Raw genomic sequence first — 17387 nt, 5'->3', positions numbered from 1 at the left:
CCACCACCGCGCCCAGCTAATTTTTTGTATTTTTAGTAGAGACGGGGTTTCACTGTGGTCTCCATCTGCTGACCTTGTGATCCACCCGCCTCGGCCTCCCAAAGTGCTGGGATTACAGGCGTGAGCCACCGTGCCCGGCCCCGGAAACCGTTTATTTCATTAAATGATTTTTTCTGGTGGCTGTCAAGAAACAAAAGACCAAAAGGGCCTTTTTGTCGTTTATTATTATTTTTTTTTAAGTATTGGAGTAGGTCTGAAGAAAAGAAAGTGCCTTATTTTCCTTCATGGTCATTTAGTCAAGTGTCTCATAAAGATCAGCTTCTCCCTCAGAATACAAGTTAATGCATGTTACTCAGTCATCTAGTATGTGAAAAAAGATATGAGGGAGACAAATGAGTTGATGGTTTGAATTATGTGATTTTTGCCACATTACCTTGATGCAAATTTGCCAAATCTGATACTGTGAAAAGATTTGATAACTTTTCTAATGCCTAACAAGTTTTAAAACATCATTCTTTAAAAAATAACTTAATACTTTTGGTTATTCCAATATTCAATGTTAAGCCAAAGGATTCTGAGATAAAAAAGTTGTGTCATCTGAACTTCAGTTTACAGACAAAAATAGAGCTTTGCTTTATTTGGATAAGGGGGATGTATTCATTTGGTTTTGATTTTTATTTTGTTTTTAAATAATTTGAGATAATAGGATACCTAGCAAATGTTTTCAGAAAAGTGAATCTTTGTGATTTTCATTCTGGAAAACAATGTTTTAAATCACCCAGATTTAAATACATGTCTTTATATCATACCAGATAACTGGTGTAGTGTGTCCTTTTACTGTTTCAGTAACTTCTGCCTCCCCACCCCTTAACTTTAAAAGAATGTGAAAACTAACATCATAGTGTATATAAATACTCAACCCCATTTCAGCTTAAGCTTCTAATTTCTCAAGAAGCTGAAACAGCTGGTTATGTAGTTGAAGCAATTTGTGTGCAAAGCCTACATCTAAACACTTGAGTGAATAATCATTAACTGCTCAGTACCAGACATGGCAAATCTCAAGTGACAGTGGACTCCCCCCAGCTTAGCAACTCGTCCCCTCTTCCACACCTTCCCAGCATCACAGTCAGAGGTCAGCAGGAAGTTGAGTCATTACCTTTGTGGTGACCTCCCCTGCCACCTTGTCTCACTTGGAAACCGTTGTCAGTTTATTTATACTTTGCAATAGACATTCATTGTTTTGTATGCAGCTAGCTTTGATTTAATATGCCACTGCTTTGTCTTTCTGTTGCAGATATAGTTTTGATTTATTTAAAATATATGCTGTGACATTTTGATTTTATATTGTTTGGTTGCTTTAATAAGTTTGTAACACTCAAACACTTGAGGTGATAGTTTTAAAACAATACCAGTATTTGATCCAGTTTCATCTCAGCTATGTTATACCTGGACATTTTAGATGTTTATCAAAGGTCTTTTATGGGGAAGAAAGTAAATTTATTAAATAATAAATGTGTGACATTTATGGATAATGTTGGCTCTGAACAACCTTTTGAAAACTTGGCTGACAAAATTTTGGATCAACTGAAAAAAGCATGACTTTTGAAATCTCTGAATGCTTGGTTCTCAGTATTATCATTCTTTTAAAATTTATTTCTTATTAAAATATGTAGTTTTAAGGCTTTTTTTCTGACAGTACTATGTAATTTTTTAGCCTGGGTAGATGGGAGTATTGCTTGTATGTTATCGTACAGCTGACATGTATTTTATCTATTCTTTATTATCTTAGTTTCATGCTATGTAATGTACCATAACCAACCTATTACCTGTGAGAAACATGTAAGATAATGTATTTACAGCCATTGTTACAAGTTTATAATATATTTTTCTATCTTGTTTTATATGTATGTTATATAACATTCAAAAATATTTTTTTTTCTTAATTGAGAAAAGGATACAAAATGCAAAATCCACAATTTTGATAACTGAAAATTGCCAATTGTTTTGCAGTACTTTATTATATTGGGTGTCTTGTCTTTTGAGGGGCTTTTAGTTAGCTAACGAATGAATACATTAGACACTTTTGGGTTTTAGTTGTGGTTTTACATAGCTTGTGTTTTAATTATTTGGTTCTTTGCTGCTTCTATTAACTTATTGCATTATTTTAATAAATGTTATAACACCAATCTAAAAAAAAAAAAAAAGATTGTGGGAGAGTCTTTGAACTTGTGGGAGCCTCGTCCAGGTGAGTTGCATAGCTTTTTTGTTTTGTTGAAATGCAAATGTAAGTTGACTAACTTGGGCTAAGCAGATATGAAAGAAGACACTGTTTAAGTTACAAGTGTAAATCAGGTAGCACTTGCTGGAATGAGATTTATTAAATTATAAGCATTTTGTACCACTTGTATCACTGGTGCCTCCCAGTACTTCGCAGGCACTGATGCTGGCGTGCATTATCTGGGTCCCAGTTGGGTCCTGCTTCTGGGAACTGGCCCTGAGTATACACCTGAGCATTTTCTGTGTTTCCTGGTGAATTGTCTTCTCGACAATGAAGGGCTGCCTGTGTTATCCTGTGGCACTCCTCTGTGTTAAACAACATTAGGAGAAGTTGCCTGTAATTTTGCCGGGTTGGACTGTGTGTTCTAAAGATGGACTGCATTAGACCTATGAAAGCTTGGGGCTTTTCTGTGTAGGAGGGAGTGTGGTAGTTTAAATTTAGTAGATTAGTGGTTTAAAAGAGCCGATAGATGAAGGTGTGTTGCCCCCTTCCCCACCTGGATGTGGCACTAGTCATCATAATAGATGAGTTTTCACATTTCCCTGAGAGGCATTTGCATAGCTTGAGCACGACCAGATTTGAGATGGCCTGGTTGACTATCCAGACTCCCTGGCCTCTCAAGGCTCTGATTCTTCCCTCTGGGGTGAAATTTGGGGTGTGCTGGCAATAAAACCTGGCTGCTGAGGGACTGGTGGCCTCAGCAAAGCGGGGTAGACTATGACATATGGAGCATATGGAGGGGAATTATTTTCTCTTTGTGGTTTTGTAAAACTGGTTTTTGTTGCTGTCCTTGGGACTTTTCCTTTAACTAAGTTTGCTTGTGAAGCTGCTTCTATTTTCACCTTTGGCTCACCTGTGCTACAAATGTTTTGCAGTAAGCTGCTAAACAGGGCTGGATTCATGCTGTTTTTGTTTGTATTATATTTATTTATGAGTTAATGTAAGAAAATTGGTCTAGGTGCCCTGGCTGTCCTCAGACCACTGTCATTACCTCAAACACATGGCCAATTGTTTCCCTGTGTATAGTTTTTTCAGTCATCTATTTAACACCAACAGAGGGCCATTTTAGTTTCCAGAGAGGTTTTCACCTTTGGGAGGTTAGCTTAATTTTATAGTTCCCTGCAAAGCCTCTCTTAAAGTTTTGTTTAGCATATATTTGAATGGTGTACATTTTGATGACTCTCTTCCCATTTCCTCCCACTTATGATGCAGTACACTCATGCTGACTTTTTACTTTTGTTTGGGACTGGCTATACCTTCTCCTACTATGTGGGCTTTTAGATACCACTTACCTTTGGAGAGCTTATTAATCCCACCACAATTGTTGATGTTGCAGGGTAGTTTCTATTAGCCATGTGCAGATTGCCACTAGTCTTGGTTGGCTGCACACTTGGCTTGGAGCGCAGTCTTTGCTAAGAGACTTGGGGTTCCTCACTTCATTGCTGATTAGCCTAGTTAGGCCTCTCCATTTACACACTTTCACACACCACCCTATTCCCAGTTCCCGTGTTCCCAGCTGGGGTGGTGAGCCACTTTTGCCACCTGCAGTGTCCTGCTGAGCTGATTTAGTGAGCCACTCTCACATGTTGTGTTGCTTGGGGTGTAAGTTTCTTCTGAATTGGAGCCACTCTCACCACCTGCCGTCCCTCTGGGTCAGATTACCAGTTACATCCTACGAGGTGATTAGGCACCCTGTTGGTCTTTATGGAATGGGTCCTGCCTTGGGTCCCAATACCGTACTGTGGTTTCTGAGGTGGGCTGCTCCTGGAATCATCCCGTAACCCCTTAGGTACCATAGCACTGCTGGGTAGGGGTGCTGTCTTGCAAAAGGGCTGATCTCCCCTCCAGGCTGAAGTTATCTTGATGGTGCTCCTGGGGTCACAGGACTCCTGAGACCCAGGGATTAAGTCCCTAGAGGCAAAGGAGATAGTAAACCTGTCATTTCCACTCCTGATTGCCTCGTCAATAATGTTGCGGGAAGCAGAGGACCAGAGAGACTGATATGGGGAAAGAAGAGGATTTATTTACGTGCCCTGGCTCAATAGACTTATATCTAAAAGGTTGATCATTGAACAAAGACTAGTGGAGTATTTATAAGCAAAATTACAAAAGCAGAACTAAAGCAGCTAATTATACAATGACAGGTTACATAATTTGTAGCATAACTGTTGACATAGCATAAGTTGTAGCCTTGCATAGCTTGTGGCCTTGTAGCTGCATCAAAAACAAAAAAGCTAAAACAATAAAAACAGTAACCTTCAAGTCTTACTAAACACAAACATTGAGAAACACAGTCACAACTAATGGTTCAGAGAAGGCAAGCGAGTATAGGTATTCCTTTTTCTTTTCAACTTTGCTCCAGAGTTAGGTGTTTGGAACCCATTCCTTCGGCCTCAACTTTTCAGACAGTGTTATCTTATAACTTTCCTTGGAATAAGCTGGCTAAGCAGAGGAAAACTTGTTTTTTTTTTTTTTTTTTCTATTTAACCCTTGTATTGCCACACTGGCACTTGTGGAAGAGAACTATATTAAACATGCAGACACTGAAGCTTGAACCCAGAACTATGGAGTCAGTTAGCTCTGCTTTGGGGACAAGGTATGGGTAGAAGTCTGCTTATGATGCAATTCACAGCCTGTGTAAACCACTGGTCTGGTAACTAAAATCATCCACTCCTTACTGTTTCAACAATCATGCTCCAGAGCCCACTGCCACATTTGAATTTATTGCAAGGATATGGGAGTGAGAACCTTATCCTCACCAGGCACTGTGGCTTACACCTATAATCTCAACACTTTGGGAGGCATAGGTGAACAGATTAACTGAGTTCAGAAGTTTGAGACCAGCCTGGCCAACACAGTGAAGCCATTTCTACTGATATACAAAAATTAGGCAGGTGTTGTGGCCCATGCTTGTAGTCCAGGCTACTTGGGAGGCCGAGGCAGGAGAAACACTTGAACTCAGGAGGCAGAGCTGCAGTGAGTAGAGATCATGCCACTTGCACTCCAGCCTGGTAGACAAAGTAAGACTGCCCTTACTCACCAAAATATATATATATACATGTGTGTGTGTGTGTGTGTGTGTGTGTGTGTGTGTATAATCTGTTTACATTTCAATAACAAAATGTTTAAATGACTTTTTAATGATTTGTATAATTGTTGCACCTTTAGAAATAATCTCCATTTATTTGCTTTCACAGATTTGTATCTTTGTTATTTATCTTAATAAACTGAGTCTATTCAAGTTTAGCAAATATGCATTACTACTTATTTGATAAAAGCCATCCTTTTTCCCCCTCATAATTTAGATGATTCTCAAAGATGGCACATCATTTTGCAATCTTATTCTCTAGGACTGCAGAGTACAAAAAACTGATTTCAGAAATGAGTGGACAAGGAAGAGAAAAAAATTCCTATACTTGAGAATATTATTATTTTGAAAAACTGAAGAGAGCAATAATAAGGACAAACTTGCACGTTAAACAGTTTCTGAAGTCACAGTAGTAATAATCACTAACATTTTTTGAGTGCTTATTGTACCAGCTACAGCTTCACAGGTCTTTTGTAACATGGTGTAATTTCAGAATCAATTATACACAATTTTCACATCCCAAAAACTCTGAAAATCAAAAATTTATTCATAACGTATTTGATGGCAAAGCCTAGCCAGTTGAACTCATTTGGTTAAAAAGTTTGACCTGAATTGTTGTGAACACATTTATTTTCTGTATTTATCCCAGCATGACTATTCACACAATTAACAGAAAAATAATTAATGCATTTCACTGCAGCAGGCATGTCAGAACTCACATGCTGTGGATTTTGTATGCTGTGAAATCCACAAAGTATGGCCTAAGTTTCAGGCAAGGAAGTAAGAACCTTCATTCACAACAACACTGTGGGCAAGGAACTCTCACAGCTCCCATTTTACAGATGGGGAACTAAAACTTACTGAGGCTGGGTCACACAGTTAGCAGGTCCAAGAGCTACTGGACTTCTAAGGCAAAGCCAGGGCATGTGTCCCACTCTTCTGCAATGCCTTCCTATTATGCTATGAGAAAGAAGCTTGCCCTCAGCAATGCATGCATGTGTAAAAGTTCTATCCCCATTCAATATTTGTATTACCATGAGACTATGGTTTCAGCTATGAGGAGTTTCACAAACATAACTGAAAAAAAAATGAAGAAGAGAAATAAGTAGAAATGAGTGAAGAGATAACAATAAATCAACTGCTGGTAGAAGATAGCAAGGGACTAATGAGGAAAGAGTGCAAATGGGAATGAGGAAGGTTCAGAAAAAGTATGAGAAACGAATTGAACTGGTAATACCATACACACTTTCTTTGAGCTTGAAAGCAACTGAAAAAGAATACATCTCAGCTTCAATATCCTTATGAAGTAGGAAGGGGCAAAGCTGTATCCTCAGTGAAGACACAGTAATAAAATCATACTAATCACCATTTATTGAGTGTTTTCTTGTGTCCCAGGTACTGGACTGAAACCCATCTCATTTCATCTTTTTCATCATAGCTCAATAGGTATTATTTTCCCCATTACAAATAAGGAAACTGAGGCCCAAGGAAGTCACAGTAACTTGCCCAAGATCAAACAACTAACTTCAAAACTGGGGTCCAAAAGAACAGTTCTCTGATTCTGACGGCAGCGTTCTCTTTGCTAAACCACTCTGCTCCTCCTGTGCATGCATATATCTGTCTATCACGGCATCTGTAAAACTACTGAGTTGGTGTTAACATGGGATAACAAATAGAAAAGAAAGTCCTGTGATAAACGGGGACACTTCTATGTCACCACCATCCCTTCCCCATTTGGACCCTGAGGCTTTCCCAAGCCATGAGGCACTTGTGAAGCAAGTCACTTTTGATGATGATCCAGATGATATTACCAAAGTGGAAAGGGAGTTTTACTTCTAAGATGACACATATTTCTGTGGCTTTCCCTCTAACATTATAATTATTTAATATTCAACAAATTAGGAGTATTACATTTCACAAGCATCAGAAGCTTTACACCCAGAAAAATATTCATGGGTTTAAAATGTCTCTAACCTGTCTGAGTTTGCTTCAGTTGCAATTTTAAATCGGCCACCTGAATAGTTAACTTTTTACGGAAGCTTTGTAATCTAGTATCTGGGCTATCAGTCATGCAGATGCTCAATCTGAAAAGGTTGAGAATAGGAAAAGAAATTATTGTAAAACAAATCTCAGCTTGCTTCAAAAGGAAAAGTTTTCTTATCCTATTTGTACTTCTTTAGTTGAGAAGATTTATGCCAGTAAACTACAGGGTCCCGCTTTTAAAAATTACAAACATAAGACAAACCAGGTGTGTTTCACAGATTTCATCATCTTTTTCAGTCATATCAAAAAATTCCTAGGGCTTGTGGGCAGAAGACACAGTGAATATTTGTAATGCTCAGGGTAGGAATCAACACATAACAGTGGATAAAATCAGACACTCCAAAAATTTTACATTTACGTGTGTTTGCCTTTTTCTCCATGTTATTACTATTACAAATATAAGATCATATTATCACTAGAGAATTTTCTCAGATGACAAAGAATACCTTTATTATATTTGGAGGAGTGATGTTTGATGTTAAAATCAATCTGATTTACACAGTGTGACTTGGGCCAAGTTTACATCTTGACGAAGTGTACTGGTATCATACTGGAACTGGCAAGGAGCAATACTCACCGCATCTTGCAGTTGTTTTGCAGAGATGGCCTGTGGTTTTTGAACTCCTTATGCTCAGCTATGATAGCATTTGCTTCTTTCTGCAGTTCTTTCTGAAATACCATGATTTCATGAGCCAGCTGAGCTAGACCTAAGAAAGTCAAAAGAAATCCTAGTTATCATTCAACCTTAAGTTTTCTTATTTCATTTAATAAAAACATTTAAAGCAGTTTTACATTGTTGTTTCTTTTCTTGGTACTCATGTAATCAATATAATATTAATTCTATTTAATAAGCTCAGAGTAATTCTGATACTCAACTTTCAGAACAAAAGAATTTACTGCATTTTAATGCAAATGTTACTACTCTTGGAGTCATAAGCCAAGTATAAGAACTGTTTCAAATCCTCAAATTAACCTAAAAGGTTGTTTCTGTTCTCTACCATGCACAGAAGGAGCTCTCTATCTGATCTACCTGCTGATGACATCCCCAAGATCCAAAATAATCTGTACATCTGTCAGCAGCAGTTGGGATCTAGGCAGAAAGCAGACAGTTCCCACAGTCAAAGTCATCTAAGAGTTCTTTAATAAAGGGTGACTTACGCGACGTGCCTGCAAATGACGGTGAAGTTCCATAAGGCAGTAACAGGATCACTCTATTAGCATTCCTTGTGCCTGGAGAATAGAGAAGGGAGAAATTCTGAGCACTGGAGAGAGAGAGATGGCACAGAGTACTGGGAAGAGGTTAAGGGAGGCACTATGACCTCGATTGACTGTGAGGTACAATGGCCAGTCTTGGGCCAGTGTATGTGGAGACTGGTGTCCTCACTGACCAACCACAATCAGCAAGCAGAGGGCAAGGGATGCATTGAAACCACCTAGAGATGGTACCAAGTATCAATTTTTATAAATCTTTCAAGTACAAAGCACAGTTTTATAATACTGTCTTAATATAAATTATTAAAACATGCAAATCAGGAAAAAAAATATATGGTTTAGGAAATGCAAGTTTTCATTTCTACTCTTTTCCAGTTGTCATTTAAGTAATTTCTTTTGTGTCAGAAGCTCCAGTTTCTCTTCTTTAAGTAGTCAAGAATTACTCATCTCTTTAACCTTTTCATTCAGAATAAGGTTTTGTTTTGTTATTGGCAAGACTGGGCTTTGACACAGTCTAACTCAACCTGAAATTTAAAAAGAAACATTTACATTGAATAATGACTTTACAGTGCTGTAAAATTAAAACCTGGGACGGTCCTTTAGGCATAGTGTCACCATTTAATTAAGGTCACTAAAGAGATGTCTGAATCTCTATAATAAAGCCCTAGGTACACTAACAAAAATTATCTTCTGCCCTGGAGTTGAGGCAGAGAAACCTTGTAGACCATATCCCATGAAGCAAGTCCTTCTAAGATTATCATACCATTTTTCAGAGACAACCAAGAACCCAACAACCGTCACACATTACAGCAACATATATTTTTTAAATATGAAAAAGCAAGGTAAAAATTGCCAGGCATTGTGGCCAATACCTGCAATCCCAGTGATTGCGGAGTCTGAAGTGGAGAATTGGCTGAACTCAGGAGTTGGAGATGAGCCTGGGCAACATGGCAAAGTCCCGTCTCTACTAAAAAGGTATCTGGATATGGTCTCTCAGGCTTGTAATTCCTGCACTTAGAGAGGCTGAGGAAAGTGGATCACTTGAGGTCAGAAATTCAAGAGCATCCTGGACAACATGGTGAAATCCTACCTCTACTAAAAATACAAAAATAAGCTGGGCATGGTTCAAGGCACCTGTGATCTCAGCTACTTGGGAGGCTGAATCAGGAGAATCACTTGAAACCAAAAGGCAGAGTTTGCAGTGAGCTGAGACCAGGACATTACACTCTATCTTGGGTGACACAATCTCCATCTCCAAGGGGCAGGGTGGGGGCAGTGGGGAGTACAAAAATTACCTGGTGTGGTGACACACGATTGTAATCCAAGTTACTTGGGAGAATGAGACACAAGAATTGCTTGAATCCAGGATGTGTAGGTTGCAGTGAGCTGAGATCACATCAGTACACTCTAGTCTGGGTGACAAAATAACACTCTACCTTGTAAGAGAGAAAAAAAATAAAATCTGAACATGGGAAGTGCCTCCATTTTTCCAATACACTCCATCTCATATTTGAGTATGAAAGCCTACAAAGTTCTCACACAAGTCAAAGTTCCTAAAATAAATTTTATATACAAAATATGTTGTAAGTACCTAAAGTTCTAGGGTCCAATGAGTGAAGAGCACACAAATGAAGAAAAAAGTAGAGAAGCAATGGCATATGAAAATGCCCCTAATTTTTTTTTAATCTGTAAGACAAAATGTAACGACAGAATTTTTACCTGCTGCTGATGGAAAGAGTGAACAGGCTTATGTAGAAAATAATAGTATTCGCCACCTGCTATGAACTAGGCATGTCAGTTAGCTCACTGAGTTCCCTCAACAACCCTATAAACATGGAAAATCTCCTAGAGTTTTCAGTTCAGGAACGTGCAGTCACAGAACCTGCCCAAGGCTCATAAGTAATTAGACACAAGGACAGGTTTGAAGCAGGATTTCAGGACCCAGAGCACTATCTTCATTTTTCTATGTGACATTGATTGAAAATAAATATTACTAAATTAACTTCAGCCATCATCATCTTAGTCATATAAACAGAAATCCAAATGTCTCGAGGGGATGACTTAGGATAAATTATTTATCACTAAAATTTCATATATTGTTTAAAATCTATTTCAAAAAACAATAATTCTTCCTTCACTTTCAATTAGTCAATTAGTACTAATGATGTAGTCATCCTTTAGTTCAAGTTGTCACCTCAGAGTCAGAATAAATTACTCAGCTATCTTTCTAGAAAGCTCAGTATCAGTTCAGGAACTTACATATGGCACAGTTGTACCTGAGGGCATTTAACCCAACATGGTGTAAACTTCAAAGTCCCTCAGTATTAAAGCCAGGGATAAAAAGTCTCTAAAACCCTGCCTTGATCCTATAAAGCTCAATCACACAAAATGAAGGGTCGTGTTGTCACAAGGTTACTGAAATAATCCAACATTCATTTTTATACCTGGAGCAAGCCCAATCCCCAGGAATGCTACACAAAATTATAGAGGATGTGCCCTTACCATTAAATAACTGGATCTCATTGAGAAGACCAAAGCAAGACTTGATGCTAGGGTGAAGCTATTCTTAACATCTGGCAGCAGCAGTTCTTGATGTAGGCCAAAAATACTGCTGTAAATCCAGTGTGGTCTAAAACATACCCTTAGAAACAGAATATGATTTCTGAAAAAAATAGATTAAATCCCACATGCCAACATAGACTCCCTGCCGTCTTCATCCTTACCTTTTCTTGTCCAGTTATTTCCCAGATGACCAGATCAAATGGCCACATGGATGACCTTTGCAGCTCTGCTGACTCCTTTACTCCAGAGACCTTGAACTTTGCTCATTTCCATGGCTCCGTCCAAAGCACAGTGCATTTGGTTTCCTGCTTCCACCTGAAACCTAATTCTGTAATTCTACACTCTTTGACAATTGTTATAATTCCACCTGCCAGTCTCTACAGATCTAGTCCCTGATCCCTGAGACTGCTACTCAACCCTCTCTTTCACCCTGGGTTAGCCACTTGCTCTCTCTTCTGCTTCCCTTCACTATGCAAGATAAGCCCAGAATCTTCAGTTAAATAGGCTGCCATTGTCACATCAAATAAGTTAGGCTCTGCAAAGCTCCAGTCCTTAAACATCTCCATCTTTCCACCCTCACTGAAATGTAAAGAAGGGACAGATACTTAACAATTCCTCCCTAGAGCTACCAAAAAATAAAAATAAAAATAAAACATAAACTTACCTACAAGCACGTGGTTTGGTCTCTCTTAATGTCAGGCTCCCTCAACTACAGCTGGGCCCTCAATACAGGTGATCAGTCCTCTCTGCCTTAAAAAGTTGTTCTTCCATTACTGGCAGGAGGTACTCTGCACCTCCAAGCTGCTCCTAAAACCCATGATCTAACCCTCTTATCTGCCTGAGAAGATGCGGGTGTGTTTCTTATAATCCCAACTTGACTATTCACCTCTGACATTCTTCCTTTTCCACTCGTCCCAGAGGAAGCAAATCTGTGAATACATTTCAAGGCCCTCCTTTCTTTTTCTTTGCATTCTTGACCCCAGTTCCTATTGCTTTTCTGGGCCCTTGTTACCTCAATTGTATCACCTCATTCCTGGATCTTGAGCCATCCTACTAACAGCTTCAGGAAATAGCTACACAGTAAAATATTTGTAAATCCCACCTCTTGGTGCTTTGTGCTTTTCAATTCTCTCAAGGATATTCTTTATTCAAAAAATGACGGCTTCACACTCTGATTAACAAGCCTTCTCAAAATTGTTCCAGCTAATTTCTTCTCATACTTTCTTTCTGCTTTCATTATAATTTTTGCTATCGCAGCATCTTTACAAAACTTTAACAGCAAATTGATCAAAACAATTAAAAATTTTAACTATTATATTATAAGAAGAGTAACAAATAATCTCTCCACATCTAGGCTTAACATTAATGCTCAGTACAAATAGATTACATTTATTTCATCTTTAATTTTATCTCACTCACTGTATTTGTAGGATTCACTCAAAAGACATAAACAAATGTCAACAGAAATAAAAATAATATGCACAATAGTACAGTATCCCATTCTTTATTAAAAGTTCCAGATATTTTTTCAATATACCTAACATTAAGACTTTAGAAGACAAATAAAAATGTCACTGTTGTTAACAGTAACAAGGTAAAACTTATCTTTTGACACATTTCTGCCTGTATTTGCTCTTTTATTTCTTTGTCATATTCATTTAGCTTTATTTCTAAAGACTCCTCAGCTATTAAAAAAGATAACGTGTCAAATGAGGACATAGAAGCAGGTCAGGTGTGTTAGAGTCCAGGCTTCTTTTTCAAAAGTAAAGACTATACTTAGGGGAAGGCATGAGTGTCTGCAATTTCCTTTGAAATACACAAAAATATAAGATGGGTGTGTGGATAAACAGATAAAAGAAATGAAGCATATATAATGCAATTGTAATAGTGGAATCTAGGTGGGAGGTGTGTAAGTGTTTGTTAGAATTGATTGAACTTTTCTATGTGTTTCAAAAGGTTCATCATAAAATGTTGCAGGAAATAGAAATCCAAGAGTACAGTTTAAGTCAGAAAATACAGGTGTCTCTTCCTACTCTCTAAGTGCTAAGGAAGAGAACTCTTTATTGGACTTTCATTAAAGCTGACTTCAGATTCAAAGCAATAATTTTAAAAGAATCAAAGATCATGTACTTCAATGCCTCCACTTTGCAGATAAAGAACAAATGCCAAAATAGCTGAATAAGTAACTAAACAGCAGTATACCCAGGACTAAAATGAGGCCTACTGTCTCTTTCTTCCATTAGTTGAGTGGGCCTCAAAACAACTGTGGATCAAAATGACCCACACAGCAGAGTGCAAATCTGAAGCCAGAATAAAATCTCGACCATGTGTAACACCCAGCAAAAAATTATGCCCAAAGGGAAAAAGGTTGGTAGAAGTAGACGATAACAGTGATAGTGTTTTTCCCTGGTAGGCATGACTTTAGACATGTTTTCCATCTACTTTTCTGGAATTTTCAAATGCTGTCCAATACAGGACTCTCCAGCCACATGGAGCTATTGACACTAGAAAGGTGACCACTGGGAACTGAGATGTGCCTTCAATGTAAAAAACACATGAAATATCAAAACTTAGTGCAAAAAAAAAGTGAAATATCTCATTCATGTTTTTATATTGAACACATGGGGAAATAATATTTTGGATGTATTCGATTAAATATACTATTAAAGTTAATTTTACCTATTTCTTTTCACTGTTTCCAATGTGACTACTAGAAAACTGAACATTGTGTATGTGGCTCCCCTATTGGACAGCACTGCTTGATAATTATCAAGTAATATGTTTCTAATGGAATTAAACCTACACTTAATTAAAGGCATAGTCATATAATACAAATTACAAATTTATCTTCTAACATGTTACTATTACAATTTAAGAATAAAGAAGGCCAAGACATCCATTAAGCACATCATTTTAAACAGTTGACTCCCATCTCTACTGAGCACAACACTGAAGGGCAGGATGGTATTGTCTACCACCTGTATAGCACAAAAAGCTCTAGATCATGGATGGGAGAATTTGGACTTCACCAGCTGCTCTGAGGCAAACTGAATGTTTTCAGTTTGCTCTCCCTCTGATGATCTCGATTTCCTCAACTATAAAATGAAGTAATGAGCCAATGACTTATCTAGTCCTCTGCAAAACAAATAGTCTACAATATTCTACCTTGGTGGCTGTAAAGTGAAGACAAGACATGACAAAGGACCTCCCAGTAAAAACTCAACAAATGGGGAAGATTATGGGCCTTTGAATATCTGCATGCTTCGGCAAGCTTTGGCATGCCTGTGGCCAGGAAATGACACTGGAGAGCACTTCCTGGGCCCACAGGATGATTCCAGAAAAAGCAAATTCCCTTATTGCCTGCAGATTGCATCCCTGTAGTTCAAGCAGCAACCACACAACATGGTAAATCATATAACTTCCGTTATTCAAAATGAACACAACAGTCCGGGCGCGGTGGCTCAAGCCTGTAATCCCAGCACTTTGGGAGGCCGAGACGGGTGGATCACGAGGTCAGGAGATCGAGACCATCCTGGCTAACACGGTGAAACACCGTCTCTACTAAAAAAAAAAATACAAAAGCTTAGCTGGGCGATGTGGCGGGCGCCTGTAGTCCCAGCTACTCGGGAGACTGAGGCCGAGAGAATGGCGTAAACGCGCGGGAGGGCAGAGCTTGCCAGTGAGGTGAATCGCGGCCCACTGCACTCGCAGCCTGGGAGAGGCAGAGGGCGAGACTCCGTCTCAAAAAAAAAAAAAAAAAAAAAAAAAAGAAATAAACAGATAAAAAAAAAAAAAAAGAAATACAACAGAATTAAAATTAAGAAAGAAGACTATAATTACTTAGAAAATCTCTGATAAATGTCAAAATTATTTGTTTCTACGTTACAACTCTTCTTAAGTTGTTGATATTCTGCCAATTCTTTTAATAAATACATACGAAAACCTAAAAACCACAATGCATACATTTTTTTTTTTCAGAGCTTTCAGCCACTACTCAGTCACTATTTACACAAACTTAGTTTTATGACAATATCATTTTACACATCATATATTTTTCTTCTTTGTATAGACAGAGTGTTCTTCTGTCACAGATGCTGGAGTACAGTGATGTAATCATGGCTCACCAACACCTTGAACTCTTGGGCTCAAGCAGTCTTCACACTTCAGCCACCTGAGTAACTGGGACTAGACGCACTTACCACCACCCACCAAGAGAAGATAATTTTAATTTTTGTAGAGACAGGGTCTTCCTATGTTGCACAGGCTGGTCTCAAGCTCATGACCTCAAATGATCCTATTGCCTGGGCCTCACAAAGTGCTGGGATCACAACCATGAGCCACTCTGCCCAGTCATAGCTTCTAAGAATAAATCTGAGGAAAGGTCTTTCCACGCGTGCTACAAACTTGACAGGAATAATGATAAATATTTATCAATTTAACTACATAAAAATGGAAAGTTTACATATGGTACACAATAAAAAATAACACACTATAACAATATGGAGTCATAAGTGCTATAGGAGTTATTAAGAAATTATTTTAAACAGACAGAGAAAAACTGTGGTCCTTGAAACATTTTTGTCTCATTTAAAGCAGCTCCAAGAAAATTTCTTGTCTAGCAGGAAAGTCCGGGCTCTTAAAGTCTGGCAGGCAACTTTGATATGCAAATGCCTGCCATTAGAAACTGCATTCACCCAAACATGGCTTCCTGTCCTCTTTTCCTTGACCTTGCCCCTACATGGACCTGGCCCCATGACCACCCCCACATATCGCCACACGTGCAGAATATCATGGCACTCTGAATCTGCATATTAAAAGTCTAGGGTTGGAGGGCCATATTTTTAGGGGATAAGTGACATGCCTGGTCAAACCAATCCCCAGAGCCTAGGTGACTCGGGCACCACTTCCTCCAGCCTCCTCATGTATCATGTAACTGACTGATTTCCATCTCACTTGGCGTTTCCTCTTTTGGCTTTGGAGCTCCACTGCCTGTGCCCCACCACGCTTCCCTCTCTCTCTGTAGAGAAAAGCTTCTTCCTTCTTTCTTCTTCCTTTTTTCTTGCCTATTCAACTCTCTGCTCCTTAAAACCACTCCACGTGTGTCTGTGTTGTTCTATTCAATTAGCAGGATACAAAAGCTCTAATGTTTCTCCACTCATCAGAGCTGAATATTTTGGTCCATTGACCGGGAATCCAAGGTACAGTCTTCATCAGAGTGGTAAGTATGCTAGCAAGCTTAAAACCTGTTCTATCACTGACGTGCTGTTAGCCTCTATGTTAAAATAAATCCAGTAAATCAGTGGGAATCCATTAGCCTGGTACGTATTGTTAGCATTGGCTGCTGTAATAAAAACGTGGATGTGAGGCTTGCTGGGGAGAATATGGAGAATGCCACATTATACATGGGTATTGAACTTCTGACCAGGGCGCACCCTAGCATGATTCAGAGGCCTACGGTCTGGACACAACCTGCAACAGCCCATTCAGGGTGTTTGCAGAGAATCCTGGACTTTCTTATGCCAGACTCTTCTTCTCCACGTCTAGCCTCTTACTCTTTCTCTGCATGGAATGTGCAGGGATTGTCACAGTCTAGGAACAGAGTTTTCCCCTTTTCCTCTGTGATAAGATTACTTGCTACCACTTCTCTGGTGAGCACATAGCATTTCTAAGCTAAGACCGCCACTACTGGAAATGGAAATCCTCTACGAGGCACACTTTGTTCCTCTTCAGTAAACTCCAAAGATTGCTTTTACACTGTAAGAAATCAGGCTGTAGGCCTCTTCTGCAATGCGCTGTTTCTGCCTTTAGAAATTAGGAGTAAGATGTTTTCTGTGGCCACATTTTAGTCTCTATAGTGTCCCAGTGGCAGGAAAATAATCAGCCATTGTGCTCCTATGTTCCTTTAAAGTATCTATTCTCTCTCCTATTATGACAGTTCATAATTAATAAGAGGATTTTAAGTCTAGAAGTTAATGGGAACCATTTCACTGTGGGTATATGCTTCAGCACTGACCATAATAGCAGAATATAGAGTTCAATCCAGCAGACACTTCCCTTAACGGGGTCTTGCCTAATTGCATGATTTTTCCTGAAATCCATTTTGTAAGAAAGGCATACAGGCAATACAAGTCTAAGAAATAAAAGAGAAATAAAAGACAGAGGAATCAGACTACTTGTGGAAGGCATAACTATGACCCAAAAGTT

This window comes from Rhinopithecus bieti, unplaced genomic scaffold (assembly GCF_001698545.2).
Source record: "Rhinopithecus bieti isolate Rb0 unplaced genomic scaffold, ASM169854v2 scaffold_38998, whole genome shotgun sequence".
Taxonomy (NCBI): Eukaryota; Metazoa; Chordata; class Mammalia; order Primates; family Cercopithecidae; genus Rhinopithecus; species Rhinopithecus bieti.
This window is presented reverse-complemented; position numbering follows the sequence as displayed.